Source organism: Wyeomyia smithii, chromosome 2 (assembly GCF_029784165.1).
Source record: "Wyeomyia smithii strain HCP4-BCI-WySm-NY-G18 chromosome 2, ASM2978416v1, whole genome shotgun sequence".
Taxonomy (NCBI): Eukaryota; Metazoa; Arthropoda; class Insecta; order Diptera; family Culicidae; genus Wyeomyia; species Wyeomyia smithii.
In genome coordinates, this window is record NC_073695.1 from 127,327,070 (window position 1) to 127,348,016 (window position 20,947).

At 38.9% G+C, this 20,947-nt stretch overlaps 1 protein-coding gene across 4 annotated transcripts in view; it reads right to left on the reverse strand.

Moving 5' to 3' along the window:
* Nucleotides 1-20,947, reverse strand: part of LOC129722490 (uncharacterized) — a 193,203-nt gene that overhangs the window by 97,044 nt on the left and 75,212 nt on the right. The window contains exon 1 of one of the 4 annotated variants that reach the window (XM_055675943.1): nucleotides 1,853-2,029. The exons of the other annotated variants lie outside the window; for them this stretch is intronic. The gene's annotated coding sequence lies outside the window, so the exon portion shown is untranslated. Of the gene's footprint in view, nucleotides 1-1,852; nucleotides 2,030-20,947 lie in introns of those variants that run through there. 4 annotated transcript variants of the gene reach the window in all.

Below are 20,947 nucleotides of genomic sequence, written 5' to 3' on the forward strand. Positions count from 1 at the left end.
ATCCCAGTTTGCTTTGATGGTCGCTTTTTCCTATTCACCGAGTTCAGCTTTTAGAGCGCTCGGGGAGATTCCACAGAAAGGTTCTGGGCCAACAAAGTTAGTAGATGACCCTTGTCTGGCTAGTAAGTCGGCCTTCTCGTTTTCTTCGATTCCACAATGACCAGGAACCCAGTATAAGTTCACCTGGTTTTTCATAGCTAACTTTCGGAGCGACAGGATGCATTCCCACACTAGTTTAGAGTGGCAGAAAGGAGAATTCAGGGCTTTGAGTGCTGCCTGACTATCACAGAAAATGCATATATTTGCGTGTCGATAATTTCTTTCGTGCATTCTATTATCGCGTATATTCCTGTGAATCCCGCACCTGCAGAACCATTCATTTTAGAACCGTCTGTGTAGAAGCAAAGTGAACCATCCCGAATTGTGGGTCCACCTTGTTGCCAACTTTCTCGTTCTATCTCTACTGTTCTGTAAGGAATTCCGAAATTTGGTTTCCTCTCCAGCCAATCCTCCTTACTTTTTATTAGATTATTTATTTAGAAATCTTTCAGTATTCTCATGTGTCCTGTTAGATCTCCATCTTTTAGGCTGCACTGTCGATTTAGCCTTAGAGCACTTTTTTCCGCTTCTAGTTGAACCACCTGATGAAGTGGAAGAAGGTGAAGTATTGCATCTAGGGCTTTTGATGGAGTGCTTCTCATAGCTCCACAAATCGATGCACAGGCCAATCTTTGGATTTTAGCTAGCTTAGCTTGAGTGGATGTTTCAGTGGTTTTGGGCCACCAAACTAACGAGGCGTAGGTTATTCTGGGTATGATTATTGTTTTATATATCCAGTGTATCATGCTGGGTTTGAGACCCCAGCTTTTTCCAATGGCTCTGCTGCATACCCATAGGGCGTTTGTGGCCTCGGTAATTGTTTGTTCAATTTGAGTGTTCCAGTTTAGTTTCTGGTCAAGTGTGATTCCCAAATATTTGACTTCAGTGGGAAGCATTATATCAGTGCCTTCCAATCGCAATTTAGGAATAATGTATTTCCTTTTTCGAGTGAAAGGAACAATAGTTGTTTTGGATGGATTTACATTCAACCCCTCTCGTCTGCACCATTGAGCTGTGAGATTAAGTGCAGTTTGCATTCTATCAGAAATAACGCTGTCGTGCTTCCCCCTAACTAAAATCACTACGTCGTCTGCAAAACCTATCACTTCGAAGCCGTTTTCCGATAGGCTCCGAAGAAGATCGTCTACGATAAATGACCATAATAGGGGAGATAATATCCCTCCTTGAGGGCATCCTTTCGTAGTTTTTCTTGTTAGGGACGTCCCACCGAGTTTAGCTGTTATTTCGCGAGTTATTAGCATGGCATGAATCCACTTTATTGTGTACCTGTCTATGCCATGCCTTTCCATTTCCATTTTCATTGAGTTATGAGACTGCCAGGGAAATTTCCTTGGCATGGATGGATTTTTCGATTTTTCCCACTAACATATGTAGCGCGTCAGTGGTTGATACGTTGTTTTTGTAAGCAAATTGAAATTTGCTTAATGGATTGGATTTCATATATACTGTTTTAATATGATAGTCGATTAATTTTTCCATAGTTTTCAAAAAGATGGAAGTTAAACTAATTGGCCTAAACGCTTTCGGATTGTCCTATCTCGTTTTCCGGCTTTTGGTATGAAAATAGCTCTCTCTACCCAATTGCGTCGCTGATTTGTCCGCTTCCGGCTCGCCTCTCTTTTCCTGTCTGGGTTTATCTTTTTCCCGTCCAGTAATATTGCGAGGCTTCTGTCTCATCGTTTCCTCGCGTTCTGATTCAAGTCTTATATGAAATGTCGCTTTCACTGCTCACCTTTTTCAAGTTTTGTACCACCTTCCTCTCCGAGTCATCATTAACATTTTTATCGAAAAATTCCAGGCTAACATTGACTCCTGAAGATACCATAATTGCAGTCTGCAGACCCGGCAACTCTCCAAAACACCGTGCCGAAGTCACCGGAGATTGCGGGTTCGAGTCCCATCTGGATGAGATTTTTTTTTAATTTTAAGTCACACTTTCTGTCCTTATTCATTTTTCGCATCCTCGGAGGGGAGATCTGGCAACACGATCCAAAGTTGTAGCGCGTGAAAATTGCTCTTCCGTTTTTTAGATTTATTAATGGTTTTCTCTGATAAATAATAAAAAAAAATTCTCATTAACAAATCGCTTTATCAAGAACGTCGTAGGTGAAGCTTGAAAAATTGTGAATAATTTATCAATCAAAGTGCAAATTGGCCAAAAAGGTGTTGTTTACTCGTGAATGATCCTGACGGTGTTGAAGAAAATGGCGAGATATATGTGTTGTGAAAATATATGTGTGCTTTACTTGAGCGGTGCTATGGAAAAAATGAGAGTGTTGTGTTATAATAGCCCTTTTTGAACAGCGTTTTACTAATTGGAATGAAATTAGAGAGTTACATAATTGTGCAATAATGAGAAAGTAGATTAACGAAATGGTGTGAGACTATGCCACCAGCCATAGTGGTATGCGTGAATTTTGGCTTTTGCTTTGACACGTTAGCACACGTTAGCATAAACGAGCTTCGCATAATATATATGAGAGACAGGAGATTTGATTTTATATCCCGACAGTGCGGTGATTTCCTTTTACGAGAATCACTGTATTGAGCAACCAATTGGCCAGATAAGTACCAAAATTACCAAAAATATATTTGTCATAATATTGCTTTTATTGGTGATTAGTGCATCCTATACATTTGTGTTGGCTGCGTGTGAAGCGTGAAGAGAGATGATGGTTGCTTGTGTTGTCCCCGATTGAAGTTTGCTTGTGTGTGTGTGTGTCGAAACGTGATGAAGTCGATGCGAAGTGTTGCTGTGTTTTCAAATATTTGCTCGGCGGCGGCATGTGTGCGCAGTAGGATTATTTTCAAGATTCATGAACCTGGAACTAAAATTCAATTTATGATTTCGTAGCTTTTGAACGAATAGTGTACTCTTTTGGATATTTATGTTCAATTCGTGTGAGTCGGGGTAACATGAGTCCACACTGACCATACCAACTAATTGTTGTTAATAATTGTTATTAGTTCAACATTTTGTCAAAAAGCTTTGCTCAGTTCGGTAAAAAAAAAAATATTTGTACATATACACTTTATCGAATAATTAAGTTGGAAATATACAACACGCCGTCCATGATAACCGCATTTCAGTTGTGATCAGTTTGGCATTTTGCATATAAACTAAGAACTCTACTTTGTTTCGTACCCATATTTGCCTTTTTCTAAACTTGTAGTAACTAGTAGTAACGAGCATTGATCTAACATTTGCTTCCTTTAATTGACCGGCAGGTGTCAGTATTGATTAGCATGCAGGCGTGAATAAATTATTAACCGATGTACAATTCCTACTGATTCTGGTCAGTAGCTCAAGCTCAGTAGATCAAGCTCAAATTCAAGCTATCTGATCCATTCCAAGTATTTACGGGTATTTTATTCGATGGTACGCTCCAATTTTATGCTTTTACTAGCATTTGGACGAATGTTGCAAAACCTGAACAGTATTTTTTTAAATCAATTTTGAAAATCTCAGTGGTCGGCATAACAATAGACCATGCGACTGAATGTTGATAGCGATTGTTTTGGCATTTTGTAAATGAACATCGAACTCTGTTTGGTTTGATATGCATATTGGCATTTTTCTAAGTTTTTTTGCTTTGAAGGCATGCAACTTTTCCAGTTTGTCTACTCAGTAGGTATTATAGTTTATATAAAATTCTCCGCGAATTATTAAGTCCGCGCTTTTTAGGCAAATATCCTTAACCGGTAACCCTGGTAGGTTTCTTCCCCGAATCGCATTATTACTCAAGACAAGAATGGTACATAAGTAACCGCGTTTTACATTCGGCTTTGCGCGCGGTATTTTGACTGCGCTCAGTGTAACTATCCTCATACATCGGTTTCGAAGTTCAATGACCACGTATCATCGACCTTACATCGTATAATGCTCGGGTGTGCCTCGTATTGACTCTTTGGTCAGAGACCTTTTCCCCCTTACTTGCTTTATCGGTTATTTGAGCTCTTATTCGTCATGTCACGAAACAACGCGGCGTGATATTTTCCACTGGTACCAGTAGTTTGCTTAGTTTGCGTTTGGCGTGCGGTAGTTGCGTTTTACGAAAACCATTCGTTTCATGGTTAATTTGAAAAGTTCACGGGATGAAACGCGTTTAGTGGGATACAGTGGGATACAGACTGTTAACGGTTGGTAGGTTGCCGAAGATAACTAGATACTTCAATTCTCCTGTATGCCGATGCAGCGATCGTGGCGTGGTTCTATTTATATCGTCTCCTGGTGGCCGGTTGCCCAGAGACCGAGACGTAACCATATCGTGCGCGAATTTGTGTAGGAAAGATCGCACCATTAACCTCGATGGATCCAGATCAATTCCTTTCCACTAACACCAATTCCTTCCTTTGATACTTGTGGATGATGCAGAGGATTCCTCGGTCTCTAGTAGCAACAAGTATTAAACTAACACTCCCGATATCCCTTCCTCTATTGATCTGCATTGGGCGTGGCCAGCTACGTTATTGACCAGTGAAAAGAAAGATCACCAGGAATTGTACACTGAAAATGGCTTGCTACTCCTAGGCACCATTTTGACGGTTCTTTGTACAATTTCAGCTGATTCTGGTCAATCGCGGGCAACACACGGGCGATCAAATATGCTATGCAATGCTATGCTATGCTTATTCATTTTTCGCATCCTCGTTAAATTACATACATTTCCTCCCCTTTAGTAAACCTAATATTATTTATTCAATTTTTTTACTCGACCTTGATTATTGTAGGAAAACTTTAAAATTCAACTTTTTATTTCACAGTAAATCACGAATAACTCAAAATCTAGTTATTTTAAAGCCATGTAGGGTAGATAATATATTTTCAACATGCATATATTTTGGACAGGCTGGGTATATTATCAGCTTTTATTTCGTAATTGAAGCATATAATCTTCATACCAGTATTCTAAACCAATATCTGAACTGTCGTTTCAAGGCTGTATGGTAATATATACAAAATGTTTCAAAATTACAGAAAAAAATCATGATTTAAAATTTGTTGACTCAAGACTTCCATGTTTCAGTCAAAATCAAGAGGAACAGAGTGAAACCGACTGTACTTCAAGAAGCTATAAATCTGAATGTTGACTTACCGCACTTATATTAGGTTAACACACATTTTTGTTTATTTACTACTCTTAGAAAATCATTCAAAACTCTTAAATTTGTACTGTCCAAAATGTATTCAAAAAAATGAGAAAAATTATATTTTGGACATCATCTTGATCTGTGAAACAGAAAAAAAAGAGCGGCGAATTTCACATTGCCAGGCAAGCGCTTTGTTCATTTTGACAGCTCATTGTTTACCGTCTTTATCAGATTGAAGTTACCTTGGTGTTATACCTATAATCTCAAAAAGGATTACGCAGATAAAAACTACTCAGATTTTGAGGATCTGTGAGTATTTTGAACCCTTATATCACTCCCCTCACTACGCCGCTGCATGTTTTTTTTAAATGGAAAATGAATCATTCAATTGGTACCACGTAGACACTACATCAACTGGTGGTCAGTATACAAAAAAAGCGTTTGGTAAATAAAAATTTACAGAGCTTATATATTTATAAGAAGGCACTCGTGCGCGGTAGATCACAGTTGAGGAGGCGGGTGTGGTTGGTGTTGGTCTTGAATTATTCAAATCTTGTCCACGTTGTATATCAATGGTTCCCTACTTTCAAGGGTAAGAAACAATTCATTAAATGCGTTAAAATATAGAAAAAATATCAGATGTTAAAATATATGCAAGAATATCTCAGGTGTCCAAAATATATGTTGGACAATGTCCACAATATATTTTGCCTGTCCAAATATATATATTTAAAATACCTTTCGAAAATTATGTTCTATTAGAAACATCTCCTGATAATATTGTGGGGTGTCATGCTCATTTGATTAATGATACTTGTGGTATTCTTTGCATTTGTATCTAAAACAAGAATTAAATTTAATTGTTTTGAGGCTGTCTTTTGTATCAAGTTGCACTGAAATAGTTTAATTTAGGCAGTGGGTACGAAGAGGTCATAAACGTGCATTCTCGGTGACCTAGGTTTAATACGAACAATTTTCTGCAGTTTACGGTAGCGTAGATAATTTTACAACTGAATGCTGCAAATAGTAGGGTGTTGCGTCACACCATCCGCACTGCGACAGGAACGACTGTCCGCAACACCGTGAGTGACGCGAGAACCAAGCCAAGCTAGTTGGCGCGTTTTTGCTTTGCCACAATTAGGCTTTATTTGCGCTTCCCGCCAAAGCTGGTCATTGTTTGCGACCAGCTATAAAAGTGTGCTTGCCATCTCAAATAGTTGTTAGTCGATAAGCGTACGGCGGCAGCGCCGTCACGCTGCCAGTTTGTAAATACCCCTAGAATAAATGTACAGTAGCTAAGTAAAGTTTGTGCGTTTCGTGGTGCGCGAAAGAAACCTTCTCCCTGGGCCTTAATTGCCCTCTCGTGATGCCAAAGGGTGAAATTCAACACAACGTAGGGCCGTGCGCGATCATAGGGTTTGAGCGAAAAGTTATGTGATTCAGGCTCACTGGTTCAAACATTCTTCAAATAAATATTAAAATACAGTCAGTAAATTTTGAGGCTTAGCTGGCGTCAAGAGAGGTTAATAATGTTGGTCAAAGCCATTTTTTGGCAACTGAATATTGTTTTTTCAATACGGCAAATTTTTGATTTAGTTCTGAATGATTTACTGGGATATTTAAAATCAACATGAGGTGATTTATTTGCAACTATATATGATAATATAAATCAAGCAATATAGTTAGTCACGCACGCTGTGGATATGCACACACACGCTAAATAGCCAACCAAACACGCTAGAGATATGCTATAGACATGCACACACACGCTATAAATATGCACACACGCTATAGCACGCACACGCTATATAGCTAGCCACACACGCTGTATAGCAAGCCACGCACGCTGTATAGCAAGCCACACACGCTGTAGACACGCACGACACACTATAGACAATCACACACAAGCCACACATGCTATAGACATCCCAAGCACGCTATAGACATGCTCACTCAAGCCACACACGCTATATAGCAAGTCACACACGCTATATAGCAAGCCACACACGCTACTTGGCAAGCGAGGCACACTATAGACATGCACAGACACGCTATAGACATGCACAAGCTATATAGCTAGCCATGCACGCTATATAGCAAGCCACATATGCTATAGACATGAACAGACACGCTCTAACCATGCACACGAAGCTACGCACGCTACAGACATGCACGCGCTATATAGCTAGCCACGCATGCTAACGACACACGCTATAGATATTCAAACACGTTATATATGTGCACACACCCTATACATACATACACGCTGGATGATGGTGGCTTCTCAAACCAGCTGGCGGTGCGAGTCTCATTCAGTTTCTAGCTGAATTCACCCAACGACATCTGAATTGGATAACCGCTGGTCGGGTCCAACTCAGATCGAAGGGGAGCCAAACTAAAAAAGGTAGGAACTGCAGCTAACCACTGTTGCCCGCTGCTGCTCCACACCGCCATTGCCCATTGCCATCGCTACTACTGTTCGCCGCTGCTGCCCGCTGCTAGTAAACTGAACTTGCCAGTCTTTATCTAGCCTAACGAGTGCATGCCCGGCTAACTAGGTACCCATTCTGTCGTCCTTTTAGGGAAAGGCAGCAAGCGGTCAATCAAAGGTCGACATTTACGTTTCGACAAGGTTCAACAATTTTCAATACTTCAATACAACAATTAGATTACAATTTTCTGCATTTGGACGGGTGCTAAAATGATTTTCCAATCGATTGCTGCAAAAATGACGGAAATCGGTTGGAAACTGTCTGAGTTTAAAACGTTTGAAATTGACAATTTTCGTGACGCTCTCGATGTATTCGGTTATCGAAATTGGATCCCTGTATTGAAGTTGGACCCCTGTTTATGTTGCCGTAAGACGTATTCTACGTCAAAACAGCCTAAGGTGACCAAATATCACCCAATATAAGTATCTCGGAGTCAGCATAATGCAATGAGCTAATAACTGACCTCAGACAAAATTTTGAATTGTAAGATGGCAACATCTGGAAAAAAGTCGAAAATGACCGAATACTACTCAATATGGATATTTCCGTAATCGAGATGATGAATAGAAGCCAGGCATTGACCATGGACACCATTTTGAATTCAAAGATGACCACGTTTAGTTTCTCTAAAACAACCAATATTTATATATATAAACACCACCCAATATGGGTCATTCCGGAGTAAGAATGATGCCAGAAGAACAGCTGAAAATGACCGAATACCACCCATGTTGATATTTTCAGAATAGACAGAGCCGGATTTAAGAGGGGCCCCTTGCATTTTTGGGGTACTCACAAAACGAGAAAAAGTTTTTTTCCGCTATCAAAAATGGGATTCAATCAAAAATCCAATTTACAGGAAGAAAATTTGAACAGACCATTCCAATCTGAAACTTTCCTTCAGTGTTATTTTTTCGTGAGCTCCAATATCACAACTTCATCCATAAGAGTTCACGTAGCGCGAAAAAAGAATCCGCGTTAAAAACGCTTAAATTCCAAAATCCGAGTAAAACGAGGCGTACATTCTATAATCCGCGTAAAACTCCGCGTGAATTTCGAAGTGCGTGTAAAAAAACGGATAATTTCGGAAATTCGCGTAAAAACCAAGTAATTTCTAAAAACCGAGTGAATTCTGAAATCCGCGTAAAAAAACACTTAAGTTCTAAAATCCGGGTTAAAAACACGTAAATTTTGAAATCCGCGTGAAAAAAACTGCGTTAGTTACAAAATCGCGGTTTTTTTAAGCGGTTTCCTTTTACGCGGCACGTATCCCCCGCCGAAAAAGCGACTTTATATGTTGAAATTACAGTGATAGACACTAAGTCAAAGAAAGCACGTATTAAATTGAAAACCCGAACCGAACTTCGCAATCGGGTTCTAAAGTTTTAGATTATAGATCAGCTGAAAGAGTGTAATTTCCTGAGCGAAACGTGGTTTTATTGAAATGTTCATCGTTGTCCTTCGTTTCTTAAATGAATTGCTTCTTGCTGTGTTAAAATGACTGTTCGACCATACATAAGCGAATTGTCATTTGATACACATTTCTCGAGGAACATTTCAAAAGGTCCTATCTGACATTTGTAAACAAAACCTATTTTATGTTTATTCGCATGGAAGAGCTTCTTATCTATAAGTTCCTTTGAGAAAAAAATAGATATTTGATATCCATAAAAATTCCAGATCTTGCAAGAAAACGTCCAATTTGAATAATAATACAATATCGCACAGCTCTCTGATTGGACGTTTGTCTACTAGTAGGCCAATCTGTTATACGAACAAAGACTTTGACAGTTGCAGATTGGACCTCGAGCTTTGTGTAATATTCTTCACCGGTCTGAGAAAGTGAAAAAAAGTAAAAATGAAGTCGCAATCGATGTCCACAGAAGACGCCGAAAACGTAGCGGTACGGACGACTAGCGTGCACCTGGTAAATATTAATTGAAATGTTTAGCTTAGATGCTACATTATTACCTCTAATATGATTCACAGATCTCGAACATCTCCTCGTCATCGTTGTAGGTTCCCCTCACGAAGTCTCATAGAGTCGTTCACGTCGCGATTATTTGTTCATGAAGAATTTTCCAGATGGAAACAGACGTTTCATGGACTCATTCGAGTAGAAGGAAAATTTACAAAACTTTCGCACACTATCATAGGGGTTTTTTGAATCATTGCCAGCCAAGGAACATCATTGAAAATGATGAAAAATGGAAAATCAACTAGTTGCAGGTCACTGATTCTATGAAGAATATTGCTGTTAATTCTGACTATTCAGAAAATTTCAAACGTGACACCATATATGTTGGTTGTAACTATGGTACCTTCCTTCTCCGAGGCTGCTACCTTAACTCCACGGACAGAGCGCACCCCCCCCCCCCCCTGTGTCCAGCGGACGAGTTTCAAGTGCTAGATTTTGCGATTCAGGAATCCCACGAGAATGATTCGAACGACAGCTGTATATTGCCAGCAAATTCAGAAGGCCTTTGGTAAACGACGACCTAACGAGAGACGACCTTATGTTTTCAAACACACATTTTTTCCTTATGTTCTATAGTCACTTCGATGGAAATCTGGATCCCGAAGAAAATGATGCGCATAGTAAATAATTTTGATAATAGGAAAATGAAATAAATTATAATAATCATTGCAACAAAACAAATAAATCATTCAATTAATTAGTGTTATATATTTACGTATTTTCAATGTTCTTGTATAACCTACAACATGACATTTTTCTTTTAATCGAGTTTGACATTGTCATTTCCCTTTGATTCCTCACTTTGTCTTAAGCTACCGTTTCACAAACCACTACACCCCAGCTGCCTCACTGAAAAATCATGTGATTAATTGATTACTATTAATTTTGATTTAGAAAAGAGAATAAAATAAAAAAAATGTTGGTTTAAAAAACCAAACTTTCATAAGAAATGATAGACAATATTTTTATGGAAATGAATCTCGAATTCGGATATCAAACGTTAATCACAATGATATACTGTTTCATATAAAGCCTTTGAAGCCATTTAAATCAAAGGTCCAATGTGTCATTGATAGTTACTAAGAGACCAATCAGATAGGTCCCATGTGATAACGAAAACAACATAGGTCCTATGTAACAAAACCATCAATAAAAACTGGAAAAAAGAATTGAAACGATTGAGAAAGCACTAGAAGTTCAGATGACGTTCTTTTTTTACATTTGAGGTAATAAAAGGGATGGAATCTTATTTCGGTTTTAATTGGAAATTGAAAAGGATTCACAAAATTTCAAGTTCATTTTTCTCTGACAAGCATCGATGTCAGATAGGACCTTTTGAAATGTTTCTCTAGATTTCGAGGTGTTTTTTATTCTTTATTTTAAAATCGAAGGACAACGAAATTTTTTTTAAATCACGTTTTGCACAACTGCACTTTATTTAGTCATTTAGTTTCTTTGCTTATCTGATCATATCAGCCATATAACACAATTTTTTCGATGCGTAGATTTGAAGTTATCCTCACCAACTAACCTTGACCAACCTTGACCAACTAACCCCGTAACCAACAAGCCCTGTTCTACCCTATCTTTTTCCCCGCCGATGGTGTGAGAAATACTATCTTACTCATAAAGCCATTACCAAGTGGCTTGAATGATGACTATTTTGAACATAACTTAGAGCAAGCCCACCAGTGGCTAAATTGAAGTTTCTAAAGCTAGTTTGGCAACTCCCACCATAACGCGGCAACCACACCGGGCGTTGCTATCTTGATTTGGGAAATAACAATCCTCACCTCGAGTAGCAGCGAGTTATTAAATTTGGCAACGCAATAGCAACGTGCCGCATCGTTGCTTTTTGATGAATAATGTCAAACTGTTGTTTGTTTTGTTGTGCTCGATAGTTAATGTTCGTAACAATATTAGGAAAATAATGAGTGTTTCGAACATAATTGGTCGGCCCCAGAAGACAAAACGCTTTACCTCGGTTAAACACGTCGTTGGCCGCAAGTATCGGCGTGAACCAGTCTATTTTAATTACGATTGAGCTGAAATTTAACACAGGGTGTTTTTTCGGGCGGGTAAACATTCATAGTTTTTTTTTTTTTTATTCGAGATGACCATTTTGGTTGGCACTCTAATCTACATGAAGCATAAAGCTCAAGTCCTCACAAGTCATTATTTCAATAAACCTGGAAGGTTTGAGTGAATTGCTCGAGAGTATTACCGACTATTGCTGCTGACTCTTTTGAAGGCATGTTAGTCTCAGTTTCCCGTTGCGTCCGGTTGTTGAATAAAAACCATTTTTCGCATCTACAGCTGTTTTAATCTTCGAAAACAACGTAAGACGAATTCGAAAGCGGCGTCAAAAATGGTCATCGGTATAGACCGGTGTTTCCGAAGAAACAAACATTGTTAAAACGCTGGATAGCAAACTTCCTCAGCATAGCGGTCAATATTTTACCGATTTCCAGGCTGAGAGCCACCCCGAATCTTTCCAAAAATCCTTTTCATACTCGCGTATAAAAAGATTTGTTTCGCGAAATCATTTTCTTCGTCACTAGAAGCAACCAAATACTCGAGAACAATTTCCGCGTTCTGCATTTAATTTTTTTTTGGTTGCAAATTTGCAAATATTAATAGCAAATTGTAGGAATCGAGACAGCACAAAGTACAAAATACAATTAATGACAATTCGCCAATTTTGAGTATAATAGTTATTAAAGGCAACGTTGCGAAACGTTCCACGGTCTATATTATAAGAACATGGATCAGATGTTATAACTTAGAATCATCTTTATTTCTCTTTTTCCGTTTACAGATTAGTTCTTACAGCGCTGCTTATTTCTAGTACTACGAACTAGTGGGAGAAAACATAGCTACCTCATTTACTTGTCATCCAATCGTGGGCTAGCTTGATGACGCCGCCACGATTGGTAATTTGAATACATAACATACAAACATACAGGCGTGCGCGGCAGGCGCAGATAGCTTGTGAGTTGTGAGAAATTCATAAAATTCGTGAAATTCACATCTGGTGTATACCACACAATTACTTTAATTAAACATACAAGGATAAAAAAAATCCATGCACGCACAAACGAAGAAACCTGCACCAGAATTGTGCTATCGATAATTTTGGAGAACAGAAACAAAGTTAAAACAGAGTTGCTTGAAATAAAGGGGATATTTTATGAAGCAAAAAGAACGCAGATCATTTCGGAAACAATTGACGGACAGAAAAATTGGTTATTACTAGATGCGCAGAATTTTTGGGAAATACGACACACACAAACATTTTGCTAATGCTAGTTAGTGACGGTCTTTAGAAATTAGCAACTGCCGACGTTAAAAAGAAATAGATGAATTGGTAATCCCCAATAACAACGACCGGTGCGAACATCGGTTGCTATCCAAAATAGCAACGGCCAGCGTTGTGAAAATAGCAACTCAAATGGCAACTCACCGGTGCGCTTGCTCTACAAGCTCTACACGCTCCTTTAATTTTACTCTAAAGTGAGCAACTTTGACTCAGTTTTACAATGTCTATTAAAACGTCAAAAATTGAGTAAGTTCCGTTTACCGAACTGAGTAACAGTTACTCAGATTGTCATAATTTTCTGCTTTACTCTTTTTTTGAGTGGTATTGAAAACATTTAAAAACGTTTCGCTAAAAATAAGTTGTTGTTTGGAAAAACGTGTTTTTTATTTGTGTTTTTGAGTTCCTCCAGATATGAGAATGGTTATGGATTTTTTGGCATGTGTTCTATTCAAAACCTCAAGTCACAGTTCCAGGGTAACAGTGAACCGTATTGCTGCAGTTTTTAATGAAGCTGCTAAGGCAGAAGATACACTAATGATTTAATAAGGTTTGTTTTTGTTAAAATTGTATGCAACAACCCTCTGGCAATTTCATTCATCAAAGGGATCAAAGGTCAAAACGAGCAAACTGAGTAGCTTTTACTCTGTTTCATTTCAAAGCGGTTTTCTGAGAAGAGGGTGATTCCTACTCAATTTCTGACACATGGTGACTTCACCCATAAATGAATAATATCATAAAAACTCTGTGCAGGGTAGGTTCACTTTTAACGAGAATGAGTGACATCTCAATCAGTTTAGAGTTAAATTTGACGAGCGTGTACGATATTCGATGCAGATGATTCAAGCGTAGGTTAATTCATTACGAATGAAGTCCCGGTTAGTGAAAATTGGTACTGTAGGAGCAATAGCATACCACCAGCATATGAGCCTCCAACGAAAGAATGCTTCAAATTGATTAACTGTTTTTTCGGTCAATCATGAACGCAAACGAAAAATGGTACGTCATTGCCGATAAAAGATTGTACGACGGACTTGAACGCCCAAGCGGTGGTCCTTTTGCGGAAAGCAACGTTGCACGCAGCTCGTTCCATATTCGCTCTGCTTTGAACCGTTCGTGGAAATTGAACACAAACAAACCACCTGGCGGTGCAAGTCTTTTTCCGCTTCGGGTTGTATTCACCCAATAATTATCTGAATTGGATTACCGCTGGTCGGGTCCAACTCAGATCGAAGGGAAGCCGAACTGAAAGAGGTAGGTACTGCAGCTAACCACTACCGACGCCGCTTTTGCCTTCTGCTGATTCCGCTGCTGCTGCCTGCTACTAGTAAACTGATTTGCTTGAGGAGAAACAGTCCCTTATATAGACCAAAGAGTGCATTCCCGGCTAACTAGGTACTCCATTGTGTCGTCCTTTTTAGGGAAAAGTGTGAGTCGACATTTACGTTTCGACAAGGTTCAACAATTTTCAATAGTACAATAGTTCGAACAATCAGATTTCAATTTTTTGCATTTGGACGGGTGTTTAAATGATTTTTCAATCATTTGCTGCAAAAATGACAGATATCGGTTGGAAATTGACTGAGTTCAAACGTTTTTAAATTAAATTATATCGGATATCACCTCGGGTGTTCACTCTACAGTCAGATGATATGGTTTGACATTTACTTTGGTAATTGAAAAGAGAAGAAAACATAAACAGGTCAAGGCAAAAACAAGACAACAAGAGCAATGTAATTAGGATAGAGATTTCAGCTAGTTCGCTCGCACCAACGCGAACTCTCATATGCAATTGTCAAAATGTGTGGGATGACAAGAGTTAAAATATATCCTTCCTTCTATTTCACATGCAACGCGAATTTCGAAATTTTTAGGGTTGCGTCAAATGTCTTTTGGCCGTGTCGCCAACTGCTGCAAATCTGGTTTTTATTGGTTTTCGAACATGGTATCCGCGATACCATGTAGCCGAAGTGATATCCAATGACAGTTCGATTGTATGGGATATCAGGTGATATGAATATGACATGGTGATATGGCCTCGACAGCACGAATCGCCTGATATCCGGTAATTTGCAGTGTAATGTGAACGAGGTATTAGGCTCAAATAAATTCTCATATAAAATAATTTTTGCAAGGCACTAACGACTTTTTGATTTTTTTCTTCAAGTAATCTTGTTTTTTGAGCTCCACTTTGATATACACGCGAGGTTTTGTGGCGATCGCACACTTTGAACATATGTAATAATAAATTCGGTGCTTGCTTACGGTTTACAGCCAGATCTGACTGTCGAAATCCGAAATTTTTTTCTTGATATCTTAAAAAAAACCTACCGCAATTTGAAAAATTGCGATCCACAGGTAAAAATTTGCACACAATTTGAGATATAAGGCGACCCTGGAAATAATCTACAGCAACTAGGAAAAAACTACACACATCTGCAACACAATAAATTCTGCACACGGACTCTGAAAATCTGCATTTTGCAACGCACATCTGGTATCCCTGATTCAGACAAGTAAGCTTATTTTTATTTGGAATCAACAGCAATGCATTAAAAAAACTTGTGGATTATTTTCTTTCTCTGCTTTGCCCCCCATGCGCGCTGGTTCGATTCAAATGGTGTGTTAATGTGTGTCATTCCAAGAGAATCGAAGGTGAACTCTTATGGAGGTAGTTGTGATATTGGCGCTCACGAAAAAATAACACTGAAGAAAAGTTTCAGATTGGAATGGTCTGTTCAAATTTTCTTGCTGTAAATCGAATTTTTGATTGAATCTCATTTTTGATAGCGAAAAAACTTTTTCTCGTTTTGTGGGAATTCGGCTCTGCTAATTACATTGCTCTTGTTGTCTTGTTTTTGCCTTGACTTGTTTTTGTTTTCTTTTTTTTTTTTTCAATTACCAAAGTAAATGTCAAACCACATCATCTGACTGTAGAAAGAACACCCGAGGTGATATCCGATATCATCTGGCGATATCAGGTGATATGTGGCGGAGTCTGAATAAGGCATAATGATCTCGAACGCAACTGGAGAGAGGTCTTTTTCGAAGATGAAGATGATGTTGATTGAAAATAGGTTATGTACGATTATTAAGAATAAAATGCTGTCAAACTTAGCATTTTCAAGTTGAGAGAACGATATTCTGAAGAAGTTGAATGTAGATTTTTTAAATGAGTCTTCTGAAAACCAGCGATGGAAGAAAATCGTTTCTAGCGATTTTTGAATACATAGAAATCTCCTTTGTGATGCATTAACATCTCTGTCAGTGTGTGATAGCATAGCATAGCATTGCATAGCATATTTGATCGCCCGTGTGTTGCCCGCGATTGACCAGAATCAGCTGAAATTGTACAAAGAACCGTCAAAATGGTGCCTAGGAGTAGCAAGCCATTTTCAGTGTACAATTCCTGGTGATCTTTCTTTTCACTGGTCAATAACGTAGCTGGCCACGCCCAATGCAGATCAATAGAGGAAGGGATATCGGGAGTGTTAGTTTAATACTTGTTGCTACTAGAGACCGAGGAATCCTCTGCATCATCCACAAGTATCAAAGGAAGGAATTGGTGTTAGTGGAAAGGAATTGATCTGGATCCATCGAGGTTAATGGTGCGATCTTTCCTACACAAATTCGCGCACGATATGGTTACGTCTCGGTCTCTGGGCAACCGGCCACCAGGAGACGATATAAATAGAACCACGCAACGATCGCTGCATCGGCATACAGGAGAATTGAAGTATCTAGTTATCTTCGGCAACCTACCAATCGTTAACAGTCTGTATCCCACTAAACTTCGCGTTTCATCCCGTGAACTTTTCAAATTAACCATGAAACGAATGGTTTTCGTAAAACGCAACAACCGCACGCCAAATGCAAACTAAGCAAACTACTGGTACCAGTGGAAAATATCACGCCGCGTTGTTTCGTGACATGACGAATAAGAGCTCGAATAACCGATAAAGCAAGTAAGGGGGAAAAGGTCTCTGACCAAAGAGTCAATACGAGGCACACCCGAGCATTATACGATGTAAGGTCGATGATACGTGGTCATTGAACTTCGAAACCGATGTATGAGGATAGTTACACTGAGCGCAGTCAAAATACCGCGCGCAAAGCCGAATGTAAAACGCGGTTACTTATGCACCATTCTTGTCTTGAGTAATAATGCGATTCGGGGAAGAAACCTACCAGGGTTACCGGTTAAGGATATTTGCCTAAAAAGCGCGGACTTAATAATTCGCGGAGAATTTTATATAAACTATAATACCTACTGAGTAGACAAACTGGAAAAGTTGCATGCCTTCAAAGCAAAAAAACTTAGAAAAATGCCAATATGCATATCAAACCAAACAGAGTTCGATGTTCATTTACAAAATGCCAAAACAATCGCTATCAACATTCAGTCGCATGGTCTATTGTTATGCCGACCACTGAGATTTTCAAAATTGATTTAAAAAAATACTGTTCAGGTTTTGCAACATTCGTCCAAATGCTAGTAAAAGCATAAAATTGGAGCGTACCATCGAATAAAATACCCGTAAATACTTGGAATGGATCAGATAGCTTGAATTTGAGCTTGATCTACTGAGCTTGAGCTACTGACCAGAATCAGTAGGAATTGTACATCGGTTAATAATTTATTCACGCCTGCATGCTAATCAATACTGACACCTGCCGGTCAATTAAAGGAAGCAAATGTTGGATCAATGCTCGTTACTACTAGTTACTACAAGTTTAGAAAAAGGCAAATATGGGTACGAAACAAAGAAGAGTTCTTAGTTTATATGCAAAATGCCAAACTGATCACAACTGAAATGCGGTTATCATGGACGGCGTGTTGTATGTTTCCAACTTAATTATTCGATAAAGTGTATATGTACAAATTTTTTTTTTTGACCGAACTGAGCAAAGCTTTTTGACAAAATGTTGAACTAATAACAATTTTTAACAACAATTAGTTGGTATGGTCAGTGTGGACTCATGTTACCCCGACTCACACGAATTGAACATAAATATCCAAAAGAGTACACTATTCGTTCAAAAGCTACGAAATCATAAATTGAATTTTAGTTCCAGGTTCATGAATCTTGAAAATAATCCTACTGCGCACACATGCCGCCGCCGAGCAAATATTTGAAAACACAGCAACACTTCGCATCGACTTCATCACGTTTCGACACACACACAAGCAAACTTCAATCGGGGACAACACAAGCAACCATCATCTCTCTTCACGCTTCACACGCAGCCAACACAAATGTATAGGATGCACTAATCACCAATAAAAGCAATATTATGACAAATATATTTTTGGTAATTTTGGTACTTATCTGGCCAATTGGTTGCTCAATACAGTGATTCTCGTAAAAGGAAATCACCGCACTGTCGGGATATAAAATCAAATCTCCTGTCTCTCATATATATTATGCGAAGCTCGTTTATGCTAACGTGTGCTAACGTGTCAAAGCAAAAGCCAAAATTCACGCATACCACTATGACTGGTGGCATAGTCTCACACCATTTCGTTAATCTACTTTCTCATTATTGCACAATTATGTAACTCTCTAATTTCATTCCAATTAGTAAAACGCTGTTCAAAAAGGGCTATTATAACACAACACTCTCATTTTTTCCATAGCACCGCTCAAGTAAAGCACACATATATTTTCACAACACATATATCTCGCCATTTTCTTCAACACCGTCAGGATCATTCACGAGTAAACAACACCTTTTTGGCTAATTTGCACTTTGATTGATAAATTATTCACAATTTTCAAGCTTCACCTACGACGTTCTTGATAAAGCGATTTGTTAATGAGAATTTTTTTATTATTTATCAGAGAAAACCATTAATAAATCTAAAAAACGGAAGAGCAATTTTCACGCGCTACAACTTTGGATCGTGTTCTTAACATCTCTGTCAGTGTGTGATATACATTTACTCTTCTCACATTTGCAAGCAGATCTATGTGTAAGACGAGTTACGAGGATTGCAAAGGAGCACCATGTATATAGTATCCCTGCTGGCGTACTCTCTTTCTCTTCCTTCGCACTATTCGCCTCTTGTCGTGAATGCTAACAACAACATCTGTATCTAAATGTGCACAGCTGAGTATATGGGATTAGTCGCAATATGTACATATGATGAACAAAGATCATTCATGATCATTCAGCCAATGATTGTGATTTTTGTCAAAAAGAGAGTGAAAAAATCACAGAAGGGTTATGTGCAAAGCCACGACCGCAAGGTTGAAGTAGAATACTTTTACACAGCTCTACTTACGACTGTACATTAACCTACGGCCGGGCAAATCGGTTCGCGCCCCTTTTCGCGTTTAGCCTGGCAGAGACCTAATGCGCACGGCCAACACAATAGAAAGGTGTTTTCACATTAAAAATTAGACACGGCTTTACTGGAGTAAGTGTTGGCAAATGCATCAACCGCTTATACCGCCGCTATCGTACGAAAGTCAGCCTGGCAGAGGCCTGAGACGTGGTGACCAACCACAGGGCAAGTGATTTGTTTAATTTGAAGGCAGCCACAGGCGCAACCCGCTGCTATCCTCTGTTACTGCTAATTGCTGATATCTGCTGTCAACTAAGTGGACGGTCCATCCAGTTCACCTTCCGACTAATGAATGTAGCTAGTTTTCCCAGAAACACTTCTTTTATAGCCGAAGGGTGCTACGTAATAGGCCACGCCTTTCAGTTCAGGTTTACCATTTCCTTATGTTCTTTAGACGAATTATTCCACAATTCGCATTTGGTTTTTGTATCCAGCGAATAAACACCGATGGTGCTCTCACACACGCAACGGTTTCAACCCGTATCTTATTGCGGTTTGTAACATCAAGCGATTTCGTTTGCTCGCTGTTGCGTGTTGCATCATGTTGCAACTTGGCAGCTGGGAGACGACGAAATTCTGTTAATGGTGATTGATTGAATCGACTTCATATTAGCTCTGCATAGTCGAACTAACTGCTTTTGTGAATGCGTTCTAACAGGGCAGTTTATTATTCAATGTCGGTTATGCTGATCGCAGCCTTTGCGCTGCCCCTACAGTGAGGGGTTTACTAAATAAAGTGAAAATTAGACAATTACAACAGAATTTGATTGCATCCCGCACAGAATGTCTGCTTGTGTTGATGCCAGAAAATTATTAACCTTCAATTATATTTTTATTTGCCTTGAAAAAAGCATTTTGTGGTACAAAATCGGTTACTGATTACAACTTTTGAGCTGCCCTAACATTGGGGGAATTAAGATACACGGACAACATGTACTGTGGAAGCTATTTCACATTCAGTAAATTAGACGGGTGCGACAGATTTAAATTGCTAGGATGCAACACAGAATGCTTGCTTACGTTGACAAAAATTATTAACTTTCAATGACTTGTTTATTTACCTTGAAAAAGGCATTTTGATTTCCAAAATTGGATTTCCTGATGGCAATCTTTATGCTGCCCCAACACGGGGGGAATAATGGCTGTCTGGCTACACACGCTAAGAAAAACCGCGCTGCTCCTGTGACGTGGTGACCAACCACAGGGCTAGTGCTGCTGCTAAGGAAGGACGACTGCTGTTGTCGCTGTCTAGAACTATTATGAGCGGCTCCGGCTGAAACAGGCTCTTATATAAGCCAAATAGCATGTTTTCAATTGCAAGGTATATGATCCTGTCGACCGTGCTTGGGAATCAAGCATATAACGACCAATCAGAGGTCGAATTTTTCGTTTTGACAAGGCTTTACTATTTTCAGTAGAACAATAGTGTGTATAAAAAAATTACAATTATCTTGTTTTGGGAAGAACCTTAGAAGATTTTCCAATCTATTGCTGCAAGAACGAAGGAAATCCATCGAATACTAACCGATTTATTAGCATTTGAAATTGGACATATTTTTCACTTTTTTCGGTTTTAGATTTTCATTTCACATCCCTATGTA